The following is a 15,106-nucleotide window of genomic DNA, read 5'->3' as shown; positions in this document are numbered from 1 at the left end:
AAGGTAACATAAAACCTTTCCCTTGTCCCTGAGATATTGGACACCTGAACTAGGAATATAAGATAAACTGTTAGACTTTTATGAAGAAAGTGAGGAGACTTCAGGTCAATAACCAACACACTCTCCTTCAAAAACTTGTAATTCACAAACTCGACTTAGCTTAAGTCTCTTCCTTTTGTGCTGACAATCCAAATGTTAATTATGGCAGGCAGGAGCGATGGAAGCTCTCTAAAAGTGTGTGTGGGGGGGGGCACTGGCACCTGAACCATGGCCCTGCCCCTTTCACCCAAGACCTCACCCCCCACTCGCTCCTCTTCACCCCATCTCCTCCCCCACCTTGCTTGCCCTTATGGCTGGAAAAAAAGGTGATGGGGCCAGGGTGCCCTGGCTCCCCCAACCTCCTCTGGTCCCAGTGCATCTGATGGTAGGCAGAAATCTGTATACCAGAACCTGAAAAAGAAGAATGAAAATATTTTACCTGCCAACTGCCCAGCCCACATTGTGCATAATGCAGTGGCTCTAAAAGTGGACAATGAGTCATTGGTGATTAAGACATTTAATCACTTCAGCAGTTCTACTAAGAGAGTGGCTGTGCTGAAAGACATGTTTGAGTTTATGGACATTGAGTAAGCTGCTTTGCTACGTCATGTCCCAACACATTGGTTGAGTCTTTCCTATCTGTGAACAGACTGGTTAGCACTTGGCAAGCAGTCAAGAGCTGCTTTGTTTTTCTGGGCAGAGACAACTGTCCACGGAGTTTGTGGCCTGTGTTTGCTGAGAGTGAGCCAGGTGAAGAAGGTCAGGAAACAAGCAGTGTCGAGGGTCACCTTTATTTTCTACAAAATGTACTTAAAGTGTTCAGCAATGCTCTGCCTGGAGAAGGCTAGTGTGACTCTGTGGGCAGTGTATGCCATAATAAACAGTCTGTGAATGAAGCTACAGCAACAAAAAAATGACCCATTCTTCGCTGCTATAGCTGAGAATGCGTTCATTGGAATGACATCTTTGTATTCAGTCCTTCGCAAGGCCTTTACCAAACTTTATGATGTTTCGGTCAAATATCTGGAGAAATAGTTTGACTCTTCCACTAGCGGCTATTTGTACAACATTCAGTGCTTTAATATCAGCCAAGAGAAGGAGTTGAGCTCAGGTGCTCAGCAGTAAGGGAGACGGTGCTAATTTTCCTAACATGAAGAAGCTGGTTTCCTTCATGCTCAGTATACCAGCCTGCCATGCTGATACAGAGCATGTATTTTCAGTGACAAAGGATGCATGGACTGATGTGAAGAATCGAAGCAGGATTGAGCTGGTGAGGTCCGAAATGCAAGTAAAAATGAATTTCAGTACAAGCTGCAAGGAGTTCTACACTTATGTAATCGGCAGAAAGGATGTTATGTGCATGGCCAAGTCATCCAAGAAATATGAGACTGCTGGTGCTGAAAACTGAGAGCTGTGCAATCTGTAGTACAAGGTAGGCCTATATGCATGTTCTAGTTTTATTTATTTATTTCAATCTTATATATACAACTATTAACAACCCCCACCTCCACCCCCCTGGAAAAAGGTGTCCTGATTTTTCACACTTGCCATTTGGTCATCCTAAACTGATCACCATCTCTGGGGTTGGGAAGGAATTTTCCCTCAGGCCAGATTGGCAGAGACCCTGGGAGTTTTTCACCTTCCTTGCAAAGTGGAGCATAGGTCACTTGCTGTTTTTAACTACAGTAACTCCTCACTTAAAGTCATCCCGGTTAACGTTGTTTCGTTGTAACGTTGCTGATCAATTAGGGAACATGTTCGTTTAAAGTTGCACGATGCACCCTTATAACATTGTTTGGCTGCTGCCTGCTTTGTCCACTGCTTGCAGGAAGAGCAGCCCGTTTCAGTTAGCTGGTGGGGGCTTGGAACCAGGGTGGACGGGCAGCTCCCCCCCCCCATCAGCTCCCTATTCCCCTAAGTTCCCTGTACAGCAGTCACCCAGCAGGCTATCAAATGCCGGCAGTTCAGCTGTCCCTCCCCACACTGCCCTGTGCTGCTCCTGCCCTCTGCCTTGGAGCTGCTCCTGGGAGCCTCCTGCTTGCTGTGCGGGGGGGGAGGGGGAAAAGAGGGGTGCTAATGTTAGGGTGTCCTCCTCCCCCCTGCTCCTGCCCCCCGCTTACCCCATCCACAGAGCAGGGGGCGGAACAGGACGGGGCTCAGGACAGCGGGAGCTTGCTGGCAGCAGCTGCTGTCTCAACTTGCTAATCTACTTAAAAAGGCAATGTACTTAGAGTGGGGTCAGCATACTTAAAGGGGCAATGCGCGTCTCTCTCTCTCACACACAGGGTGTGTGTCTCTGTCTCTCTCTGCCATGCTGTCTCCCCTCCCTCCATTTGTGCTGCCTTGTAGAGTGTGAGGCTAAATTAACAACAATGTGTTAACACCCCTGAGGGCTCAGCCGAGTGCTAGTTCATCATTTAGCAGTAAGGCATTTCCTGGGAAATATCCCACCCTCTGACTTCACCACCTCAACCAAACTTCATAATCATCATCATTGCTGTGTACAGGATTAAATTGTTTGTTTAAAACTGAGAGAGAGAGAGAGAGAGAGAGTGTGTGTGTGTGTGTGTATATATATATATACACATGTATATATACATATATATATATATAAATAGTCTTGTCTGGCAAAAAAAATTTCCCTGGAACCTAATCCCCCCCCCCATTTACATTAATTCTTATGAGGAAATTGGATTTGCTTAACATCGCTTTGCTTAAAGTAGTATTTTTCAGGAACATAACTACAATGTTAAGCGAGGCGTTACTGTAGTGTAAGTGGTGGATTCTCTGTGAATTGAAGTATTTAAATCAAGATTTGAGGACTTCAGTAACTCAGCCAGAAGTTATGGGCCTATTACAGGAGTGGGTGGGTGAGATTCTGTGGCCTGTGATGTGCAGGAGGTCAGACTAGCTGATCATGATGGCCCCTTCTGGCCTTAAAGTCTATGAATTAAGGTTGTCATAAAATGAATGTCTAATAATTTCTGCCCCAACCATCTAATTCCTGGACACAGCCACCACATGAACAAGTATGTTCTCCTTCCCCTGCAACTCCTCCAACAGAGCATCTCCTTAGTAACAAAAATATGATAGATCTTTATTGTATAGATGTCATTTGACTCCAGTTATTTATTAAAAAAATTCTTTATGAGCTTGTAGAGGTGCGGACTCACCCCTGCGGCACCTCCTGCTGGTGACTTCTGGGAATTAGCTCTTCCAGCGTCCAGAGCGCCTCCTGCAGGCTGGTGATCTGCCTGTCCTCTGGCCCCCTGTGTCCCTCCCTGGCCCCTCGTGTCCCTCCCTGGCCCCTGGTGCCCTTTTACCTGGGGTGCTGCCCCCTGGCAGTACCCCACAGTTCTGGGTCTCCCCCTCCCAGGGGAACCCCCACCCACTATCCCCACTTTACCTCAGTCTTGGCTACTGCCCAGTCTCCGTCTAGCCCCCGTCCACTGGGGCAGACTGCAGTATCAGCTACTCATCACAGGCAAAGGGGTTTGGACCTGCTGCCTCTGCCTACCCACGGGCTGCCCCCTACAATCCAGTACCTAATAGGCCTTACCAGGACTGCAGCCTGGGACTTTCCTAGGATGGAGCTCCCCAGCTCCCTTGGCCTTTCCCCAGCCCTGCTCCACTCTAGGCACTTAGTTAAGCTCCCTGCAGCCTGGCCTGGCCCGGCCCGGCCCGGCCCTTCTCTCGCTCTCGCTCTCTCTCTGAACACAGAGAGAGACTGTCTGCTTGAGCTCCTGGCTCAAGCCTTTATAGGGCCAGCTGGGCCCTGATTGGGGCGTGGCCCCAGCTGAGCCTGCTTCCTGCCAATCAGCCCAGGCATCTTGCCCTTCCACAGCCCGCCTCCAGGGCCGTTTTAAACCCCTCAGGGCAGGAGCAGGGTAACCACCCCACTACAGAACTACATAAATTGAAGATGTATATCCCCTTTCCCACATAAAGACCCAACTCAACTAGTTCAATGTCTTTGTCTAAACCCCTCTCCCATCTTTTCATCTGGGTTGTTTTCTTATCAAGATCTTTTTCAACCAAGATTGTGGTGCCCAGAATTGGACACAGTACTCCAGCTGAGGTCTTATCAGTGCTGAGTAGAGTAGAAGAATTACTTCTCATGTCTTGCTTATAACACTCCTGCTAATACTGCCCATAATGATGTTCCCTTTTTTGAAACAGTATTACATTCATGACTCACTTAGTCTGTGATCCACTATAACCGCCAGATTCTTTTCTTCCGTACTCCTTCCTACACAGTCATTTCCTATTTTATATTTGTGCAACTGATTATTGCTTCCTAAGTGTAGTTCTTTGCTCATCTTTATTGAATTTCATCCTATTTATTTCAGACCATTGCTCCAGTTTGTCAACATCATTTTGAGTTCTAATTCTGTACTCCAAAACACTTGTCACCCCTCCCAGATTGGTATCATCTCCAAACTTTATAAGTACTCTCTATGCCATTATCCAATCATTTATGAGGATATTGAATAGAACCAGACCCAGGACATATCCCTGCAGGACCCAACTCGATATGCCCTTCCAGCTTGATTGTGAACTATTTATATCTAGTTACCTGGAATCTTGTTCTCCGGCAGTATACTGTTAAGCAATTCAGTTAAAATAGGGAACACCTCTTATTTTAGAGCTCTATAATATTCTCTCCCAAAAAAACATTAGAACCTGGGTTTTTGGGGATTTTAAACTCTTCATGATAAATTCAACTTCCTCTGAAGCAATTACCCTATCAAGAGCGGCCACATCATCCTCTGAAAGCTGACATAGTTTCACACGTCTCAAATATCTATTTATAAATTCAAGATTTGGATGTTCAGAAGTGTACAAAGTATGGAAAAAGTTAGCACATATTTCAAAGATCTGTTTGATGCTGGTTACTAAATCCCCCTTTTTATTTTTAATCAGAGGGATGGCTGACTTTTCTTGTTTCTTTAACTTTCTGGCTAAAAGCCTATCAGCTGTATTGCCCTTAATATATTTAAGTATTTGCTCACCCTTTTGTTTGGAACAGGTTAATCTTCCCTCATCTCAATTATTTTCTTATACACTTTTAGATCCTGTTGATTTATGTTTACTTTCTAAAACAGTAAGTTCCTTAATCAAACTCTCTTCTTCGAGTGCTCTCATTTTATTGAGGTATGATTCTTTATTTACAAGGATCCTCCTTCTTACTGCCTTTCTGGCATCCTAGAGAACACCGGATCCCTTCTTTACCATTTTCTTCTATTTCTGAAAATTTTCTTCCAACTCTTTAATTCTAAAGCCAGCGTTGCAAGGTCTTTACGTGCCAGATATGCTAAACATTCGTATGCCCCTTCATTCTTCAGCCACCATTCCAGAGGACATGCTTCCATGCTGATGATGCTTGTTAAAAAAATAATGTGTTAATTACGTTTGTGACTGAACTCCTTGGGGGAGAATTGTACATCTTCTGTTCTGTTTTACCCGCATTCTACTATATATTTCATGTCATAGCAGTCTCGGATGATGACCCAGCACATGTTTATTTTAAGAACACTTTCACAGCAGATTTGATAAAATGCAAAGAAGGCACCAATGAGATTTCTAAAACTAGCTATAGCACTTGACCCAAGGTTTAAGAATCTGAAGGGCCGTCCAAAATCTGAGAGGGACGAGGTGTGGAGCATGCTTTCAGAAGACTTGAAAGAGCAACACTCAGATGCGGAAACTACAGAACCCAAACCACCCAAAAAAGGAAATCAATCTTCTGCTGGTGGCATCTGACTCAGATGATGAAAATGAACATGCGTTGGTCTGCACTGTTTTGGATCATTATCGAACAGAACCCGTCATCAGCATGGACACATGTCCTCTGAAATGGTGGTTGAAGCATGAAGGGACATATGAATTTAGCGCATCTGGCATGTAAATATCTTGCGGCAATGGCTACAACAGTGCCATGTGAACGTCTGTTCTCACTTTCAAGTGACACTGTAAACAAGAAGTGGGCAGCATTATCTCCTGCAAATTGTAACCATACTTGTTTGTCTGAGCAATTGGCTGAAGTAGAATTGAGTGGACATGCAGGCTCTAAAATTTTATATTGTTCTATTTTTGAATGCAGGGTTTTTTTTTGTACATAATTCTACATTTGTAAGTTCAACTTTCTTGATAAAGAGATTGCACTATAGTACTTGTATTAAATGAATTGAAAAATACAATTTCTTTAGTCTTTTTTACAGTGCAAATACTTGTAATAAAAATAAATATAAAATGAGCACTGTACACTTTATATTCTGTGTTGTAATTGAAATCAGTATATTTGAAAAATGTAGAAAACATCCAAAAATATTTAAATAAATGGTATTCTATTATTGTTTAGCAGTGCGATTAATCACGATTAATATTTTTTTATATGGCGATTAATTTTTTTAATTGCTTGACAGCTCTACTTTTAATCCAATATATTAGGGGCATGATCACACTAATGTACAACTCCCAGATTAGCTTTCTTTGACTAAATTAGCCAAGGGACAAGAAACAAAAATCATATCAATCCTGGAATAAGATCCATGAGTAGCAGAATAAAATGTATAATGCCTGACATCCTGATTCATCTCCTGCCAGACATTCACAGGTCTTCATTTTCTAAGTGATGGAACAAATTTGCACTTGATCCTCAATGGCTTGTCTGGTGTCTATAAGCTCTCTTTTGTTGGGGAGGAGATAATGCTTTTTGTGGTGATTAGTATTTGGTAACTTGGTAATGCTTCTCCCCTGACTGTGGGGGTTTACAGTCTTAGCAAACGTTTTTATAATTACAGAGCAAATGTTATAACTTTACCTTATAACAACCTGGGATACAGATATTATAAGTAGGATTAACACATGCAGCCTCCTACAAGTATTCCAGTCAGTCTAAACACATTCTTATAACCCTAATATCTATTCAACAATACTAACACACAGGTGAGTCAGAGAGGTTTCCAGCTATGCATTTGTCAGTCTGAGGCCCAGTGGCCTTGGCATGAGCTGGCAACTGATCTGCCAGCATCAAACCCTCTCACATATACCTCCTCTGCTAGTCTTCTTAAAACAGCAAGCACTCATCAACTTATCCTGTCCATCTGTACAAGCAAGCTGCCACGGACAGACAAGAAAACAGAGAGAATTCAAGAAGAAACCAACCCAAGGAAAACCTCCCCAAAACTTCAACAAAGATTAGTGAGAGGAAGTTTTTCCTGTCAGTCACCAAGCAGTTGGACCATGTACCTCCTGGAGAGGAGACAGGGGCTAAACATTGATAAACAGAGAAAAAATGGGATTTAAGATTCTGAATATTCATAATTGGCCTGTTTTAAGACAGCTCCTCAAATGATTTCTTCTAAGTAACTGATTTAAACTTTTTCTTTAGTTTCATAGCGCATAGTTAAGATTGCTTACTTTGCCAACTATAAACTGGCTGGTTAGTTATTAATAACCAGCAGGTCCACCTGCCCTGAAACAAAATTATTTTTGCCATCTATAAATATTCTTAATTACCGAAGGATATAATAAGGAATGGAGTCACAATAATTTTAGGAAGCAATATACTTTGATCTTAACTTTCCCACAGAAAAGAATCTCCTCCTCGCCCCGGAGGTGGTTCCCTCAAGGGTGTAGTGTCTGTTTAAGCTCTCCACTGAGAGACATACAGCAGAGATTGTAACGGAAGCCACCACGTTATCAGTTGTGTGGTTTGTTTAAGGTTTTCTTTCTTTAATAATAAAATAGGTTTGGATAATGATTGTGATTATTTTGCTTAGTCTTGATCATGGTATCCCCTAAATATGTCGAAGAACCCCTGTGACTAAATAGTGGGAACCGCACCCCTGAGTTGGCAGTAAGAAAAACAATTAGGCCCTACCGTTCCTTGTTTCTCTAAACTAAATATTTGTAGTCATTTTTAAAAATACAATTATTTGGCTTGTCTAGGGACCTGATATAACTCCCAGTGAAGCTAACCTCAGTGGGGCAGGATCAAAGCCTGGATTCTTAATGAGATGCAGTAAAATACTACGTATGGGTCCAGCAAGTGAGACATGCAGAACAGTTGCTGCCACTGAGCCAGGAAATGGAATAAGGAAGAAAGGAAAGAAAAGTGAAATGTGCTTCCTAAGACCAAGGTGGCAGTTGCTTGTTTGAAGTAGGAGCTATCAACATGAAAAATATACTGACTACTGAAGAAGGATCAGAACCAAAATACTGGATCCAAGCATCCAGATTTAGGGGGCTTATACACCTGTGAATTTTGCAGCTCGGGCTGTTCCTGTATTACATTAAAAGAAAAGAGGAAAAAGTTGGTAGACAGGTCACACTCTCCAAGTCCCCAAGGAGTAACCTATACAAAAATGACCTTTTCTCAAAGGCATAATTAAGCGCTCTCAAAAACAATGTGTTCTCCGTTTAAGCAGAGATGCAAACCACATGCTTGCTATTACATTTACGTCAGAAGCCTGCACTTCTGTATAAAGTTTCAATAGTAGAGATGGGATCGAATCGCCAGCAAATCAAATGGGAGTTGTATGCAAGTGCAGGATTCTTCTCAGTGTGATTAAATCACTTTTTTTACAACTGATTCATGAAGAATACTGTTTCAATTATAGTATTAGTGTTTATTGTAGGACTTATTTTGCCTCCCTTACTCATGCTGGTAGTACCTTACTCTGCCAGTAGTCTAACTGATTTCAGTGAGACTACTTGTGTAGTAAGGCACTAGGCTGTTAGAGACCAGGACATGGGCTGGCTGGTCTAGTGGTTAACGTGAGAATTCATACTACCAATTACAGCTGGGTCTAAGATGGGCAGAGTTCAGGAGCAAGCCCTGGACCAGTGCTGGAGGGACAGAAGGCAAATGCCAGAGGCAGAGGGTAACCAGAATCATAGGTCAGATGCAGAGTTGAGGATCAGCACTGGAGAGACAGAAGCCAATAGGGAACTGGAGCGAGCAGGAGCAGGGACAGGCATGACACACATTGCGCAACTAGCCAGCTACTGCTGGGCTTAAAGACAGCCAGCTGCCCTTCCTGACTGTCAGATGGTGCAGTCAATCAGGTAGCCTCCTGCAGGCCAGCTGTGCTTGTAGGGTTACCAGGTGACTGACTCCGCTGCAGGCCCTGACCCCTGACATAGGCAACAGGGATAAGAATGAATGGATTATGCCACATGTGTTAAAATGTAGTTCTGCTGCTTTAATTATCTTTAAAGGGAGAGTCATTGGTGAGAAAATGGCTCTACCCCTTCATGATGAGTAGGAGACCATGTGGGCAGGTAGTGAGTATGGCCAGCAACAAAGGAAGATAAGGAACTGGTCAGTTTAGGGGTCCCCTAAACATAATTCATGAACATTAAACTAAAATATTTCTTTTTGAAAGACTAGTGACTAGATCCCCAGCTGGTGTAAAGTGGCCTGGCTCCACTGAAGTCAATGGTAAGTTACATTAGATGAGGATCAGACCCTAAGACTGGCCACTTCCGCTTCCTGACCCTCACTTTCATGAAAACGATTGGTTGGTGTGAAGGCAATAAGAGGTGCTGGTGTGCATGGCGCTCCATAAGACAGAGAAGGAAATCCGGTACCCTGCCTGAGAGCAAAACTCTTTTCTGTAAGCTTTATTTCTCTTGCAAACATAAAATGATACCACCCTAGCAGAATGTGGTAAATGTTTCCTGTGGTTACAGTGCTCTAATGAGGTTAACACTGCTACTGAGGTTAACTCTTAAACTTGTCATGAAAAAAGAAGCCACCTCTTTAGAAGTGTTTTATAATGGAGAAAAAATCTGTCACTGATTGAGAAAATATTATGCTAAGGTAATCCTCAAACATCTCACCCCAATCCTCAGGCTCGTGTCAAGTCTAGGTTCTCTCTCCCCGCAATCCTAGGGGGTTCAGCTCAGGTCTTACTTGTTCTCAGATGTTGGCAGCAACCAACTGCTGTCTGAAGACCCAGTTGATGAGGAATCCAAATCTCCAGTAAAAACCTGCCTCACAGACCTAGATTCCTCCCTGTAGCTTTTGTTGCCAACCCCACCACCTCAACTCTACCCTGCTGGGGACAGTTCTCACTTGTGATTTAGTGGGGTCCTAGCCAGCAGCCTTTCTCCTAAAAGGAGCACCTCTACAACAGGGTTTTTAGAAAACTGCCTTGTATAGGTCAAAAGCAACAGAGGGTCCTGTGGCACCTTTGAGACTAACAGAAGTATTGGGAGCATAAACTTGCATCAGATGCAAGTCTTGCATCTGAAGAAGTGAGGTTCTTACCCACGAAAGCTTATGCTCCCAATACTTCTGTTAGTCTCAAAGGTGCCATAGGACCTTCTGTTGCTTTTTACAGATGCAGACTAACACGGCTACCCCTCTGATACTTGTATAGGTCAATGTCTCCTAGAATCCATAAAGGTTCTTCTGGAGCACGATTGTATTTATCCAGACTAGCTAACGTTTTGAAGAAAATCTGCAGAGTAGGGTGACCAGATGTCCCGATTTTATAGGGACAGTCCCGATTTTTGGATCTTTTTCTTATATAAGCTCCTATTACCAGGGCCAACTCCAGGGTTTTGGCCGCCCCAAGCAGCCAAAACAACAACAACAACAAAAGCCGCGATCGCGATCTGCGGCGGCAATTCAGCGGGAGGTCCTTCGCTCCCAGGCGGAGTGAGGGACCGTCCGCCGAATTGCCGCTGAATACCTGGACGTGCCGCCCCTCTCCGGAGCGGTCGCCCCAAGCCGGCCCTGCCTATTACCCCCCACCTCCTGTCCCGATTTTTCACACTTGCTGTCTGGTCACAATAATCTACATTAATGGGACCCTCTAAAGACACATCACCCTTCAAGTGCTCTTTTTGCCTTAATGCCACATACAACAAGCAATGTATCAGATTACAATGTCTACCATTGTTTTAGAGCAGGAGTAGGCAACCTATGGCACGTGGGCCGAAGGTGGCACACGAGCAGATTTTCAGTGGCACTCACACTGCCCGGGTCCTGGCCACCGGTCCGGGGGGCTCTGCATTTTAATTTAATTTTAAATGAAGCTTCTTAAACATTTTAAAAACCTTATTTACTTTACATACAACAATAGTTAAGTTATATATTATAGACTTACAGAAAGAGACCTTCTAAAAACGTTAACATGTATTACTGGCACGTGAAACCTTAAATTAGAGTGAATAAATGAAGACTCGGCATACCACTTCTGAAAGGTTGCCTACCCCTGCTTTAGAGACTTCATGTTTTCTCCTGATTTCTCCTTCCCCCTACTTTAAAAGATAGGGCATCTACTGGAAAGCACATACTAGGGCTACAAGGGGCAAGAGATCTCTCCTAAGGAACTTCTTCATTTCTTCTAGAGAACACCACCTGTAAAACAGGCCTCGGCAGAAACACTTTTTCCTCCATGTGGGTAAGTTTCTGGAGAAAGTCTCACCTTTCAGGGAAATCCCTTACTGCCTCTTCATTCAAAAGGGATCTTCTCGTCATACAATTCTTCTTTGCCTGGAGCATTCCTTGTAGAACTCTGCACCTTATAATGAATCCATTGGTGGCTGCCTCTGTGGTGTGAATGGACTGTAATCCATAGACTGGAGTAGGAGTTGTGGGTGGGCTTTGCTGCCCCCTTCCACCTGGCACCACTTCTCTCACCCACTGCACTTCACCAGATTAGAGCCCAATTAAAATTGGGCTGTCTGGGGTGAAGTGTACTTCTCCCTGTAGTAGAGGAATGAAGGTGCTTGTCACAATAGTGAGTTTACTGTTCTATACTGACCTAAATGACAGGGCCAGAAGTTACAGGCAACACTATGAACTTACTTGTCAAATGGGATGGTCAGAATCTCATGTTTTAATGGTAAAAATGGCATTTGTGTATCCAACTGTCCATATGAACACTTGAAAGCAGGTTTGGTGCCAGGGCCGGCTCTAGGTTTTTTGCTGCCCCAAGCAAAAAAAATTTTGGCTGCCCCCCACCCCCGTTCTTTTTTTTTTGGCTTTTACACATGTTTGCACTTTTGTTTTGACTTTTTAAAATTAAAAAAAAATGAAAACAGAGATTTTGTAGTTAGTGAAATAAAACAATTTCCTACTAGTGTAATTTTAACATTTAATTTTAACAAAAACACAATTACAAACAATTTGAGTTCAACTATACACTGTAATGAAAAACTTTAGTGTCTTCCAGTTTCTCATAAATTAAAAGAATTTATATGAACTGAATTTTTCTGTTTTTTATACTTGCATTGTCTTTTAATAAGTCAGTGAAATCTAAAATTTTTGCAATAGTACTTTCAATTGAAATTAATGCCAGTCCTGACATACGATTTTGAGACATGGTGGACCTCAAATAATTTTTTAGTAATTTCAGTTTTGAGAAACTGCGCTCACCAGAAGCCACTGATACTGGTAATGTTAAAAGAATGCGTAATGCTATAGCAGTGTTTGGAGTGAAAAAAATATTTCTTGCTATAAATTCTAATACTTTTAGAGGAGAAGTTTTAGGACTTATTAGCTCAGATAAAGCTATTAATTCATCATACAATTCTACTGCATCAATGTCAGCAGCGTTATCAGCACTGAGTGCTAAATGTAGGTCTTGGCACTGCTTCATGAGGTCTTCTTTGGAAAACTGATTTTTAATATTTCCAATATCGTATAAAAATTCGAAAGTTTCACAATGACCATGCAACTGACAAAATCTTTCTTCAATGGAAGTTATAGCTACATCCAAAATACAATAGAAACATTCAACTTTAAACCTTTCGTTTGGATCGAGAATAGGATCATCATGAGCCTCATAACAAAACTGTCTTGTTTTTTTCCGAGGACGAATGAATTTTTGAGGTGCAAACGTTGGTTCAAAATCAAGATCCTCTGCTATTGTTGTTGCTTCTTTGACAGTTTCTTCAAATCCTTCATCTGAACGGTAGTTTTTTAAATATTCCAGCATTTTATTCAAAATCATCTTTGCCTCGGATATGTCTATGGTTATGTTCTGCATAACTTTGCTGGTCAAATTAATTTGATTTTGAATATTGTGCCAAATAACCGTGCAACATGAAAATTGAAACTGCATCATTTTCTGAGCCAATGTTTCAGCTTCATGTTGAAATGAAGGATCATACGACAAGTCCTGGCTTATTTCAAATAGTGCATCGTAAATCTCTCCTGCTGAATATTGGAATGGTCTAATAGCTTCTATCCTGCTTTCCCATCTAGTTTGACTCAGGTTTAAGTATGAGTTTTTGTTCAAGATGCTTCTTCAAGACTGCCCAATGGTGTGTGGAAGCACTAAAAAAGTTGTAAATTGCTTGCACTGTGGTAAAATATGAAACGGCATCTTTAGATGATTTGGTGGCATCACTGACAACCAGATTGAGCGAATGTGCATGGCAAGGAATGAAAAAAGCTCGATTGTTTAAATTCAATATTCTTTGCTGTACACCTGCATGTCGTCCTCGCATGTTTGAGCTGTTATCGTACCCTTGGCCGCACATATTTTCTAAAGGTATTCCATAGTGTTCCAATCTCTGTAGAATTACATCTGTGAGGGCTTTCCCAGTGGTTTCGTTCACTGGTATAAATTCTAGAAAGTGTTCACAAATTTTCACTTCTGCATTTTCATCAGTTTTCAGAAATCGTAAAACTATTGACATTTGCTCAGTTTTGCTCAGATCTTGAGTACAATCAACTATAATTGAGTAATATTTGGCATGTTTCAAATTCGATAAAATTTCATTACGCACTCCATTAGAAATTAATTCTATTATCTCATTTTGTGTATTTTTACCCAAATAATGGGTGTGAATCTCTCCATCTTTCACTCTTTGTACATGTTCAGCCATAACATTATCAAATTTTGCCAATAACTCAACCAATTTTAAGAATTTTCCATTGTTATTTTCATATAAAATATCTGAGGATCCACGGAATGCGAGGCACTGTTCGGCTAGGAAATTAATGATTGCCAGTAAACATTCCTACACTGCTTGCCAATGTAGAATTTCTGAATTTAGTTGACGTTGCTGTACTGCATCGATTGTTGTACCGGTACGTAATCTGTTTGACTGCTCAATCCAATTTGTCAATGAGCATAAATGATTTTTTGATGTTTCGTGTTCTTTCAAATGCTGATGCAAATTTCGCCAGTCATTAAAACCTGCAGTTGCCAGAAAAATGTCCGAGTTACAGAACAGTTTGCAGCAAAAACAAAAACTACATCTTTGGTCTGTGAATACACTAACCACGATCTATTAATTTGTTCCCCATTTTTCATTTTTTTCTTCAGACTGGATGGCATAAATCGACGATTTGACTCATTAAATGGATATTCAAATGTAGGATCTAGTTTTGAAGGGCCTTTTTTCACAATAATAATTCACATTGTATCAGTAATTATTGTCAGCCATGTACTTGGATCTGATCCTATGTCAGTCTCTCCACCTTCCAATAATTGTTCTTCAGTTTTAGATTTGGATAACAGTTCTTCATTTCTGGACTCTTCAGCTGAAGTAGTAAATCTTTGGATGGATTGTGATTGTTCGTCTTTATCAGTTAGTGAAGATAATCTTTGGTCAGATTGTTGTTCATCTTTATCAGTTGATAAAGGTAATCTTTGATTTGATCGGTCTTCATCAGTTGATGAATAATCACCTTCAATGCATTGCTTAGAGCTTTCTCCTTGATTGTCGACTTTTTTAAAATACTTTTTTGAAGTACGAGATAGTTTTTCTAATTCTTTTTGCTGTTTCTCTCTTTGTTGCCGGTAAGCAGCACCAGAAAGTCGTTTTCGTTTTTGTCCCGGCATTTTAGCCCTATAACCACTGGCACCAATGCGAAATGGAAATTAGTGAGAATGGTGCCGATAGGGCAGCACAGTGCACACACGTAATCATGATTTGAGTGACCGTGTCACAACATGACATGATATTTTTCACGTCACACTCCTATTGCACTACTGTACTTGCCGTAGATAAGGCGCTAGCTTCCCACGAGCTCGGATACACACTAGACCCAGCCCTGCTGGCGTTTTCCCAGCGCTGAGGCCGCCCAGCTGGG

The sequence above is a fragment of the Trachemys scripta genome, chromosome 8 (assembly GCF_013100865.1).
Source record: "Trachemys scripta elegans isolate TJP31775 chromosome 8, CAS_Tse_1.0, whole genome shotgun sequence".
NCBI classification, from domain to species: Eukaryota; Metazoa; Chordata; order Testudines; family Emydidae; genus Trachemys; species Trachemys scripta.
Note: the sequence above shows the minus strand (reverse complement) of the source record.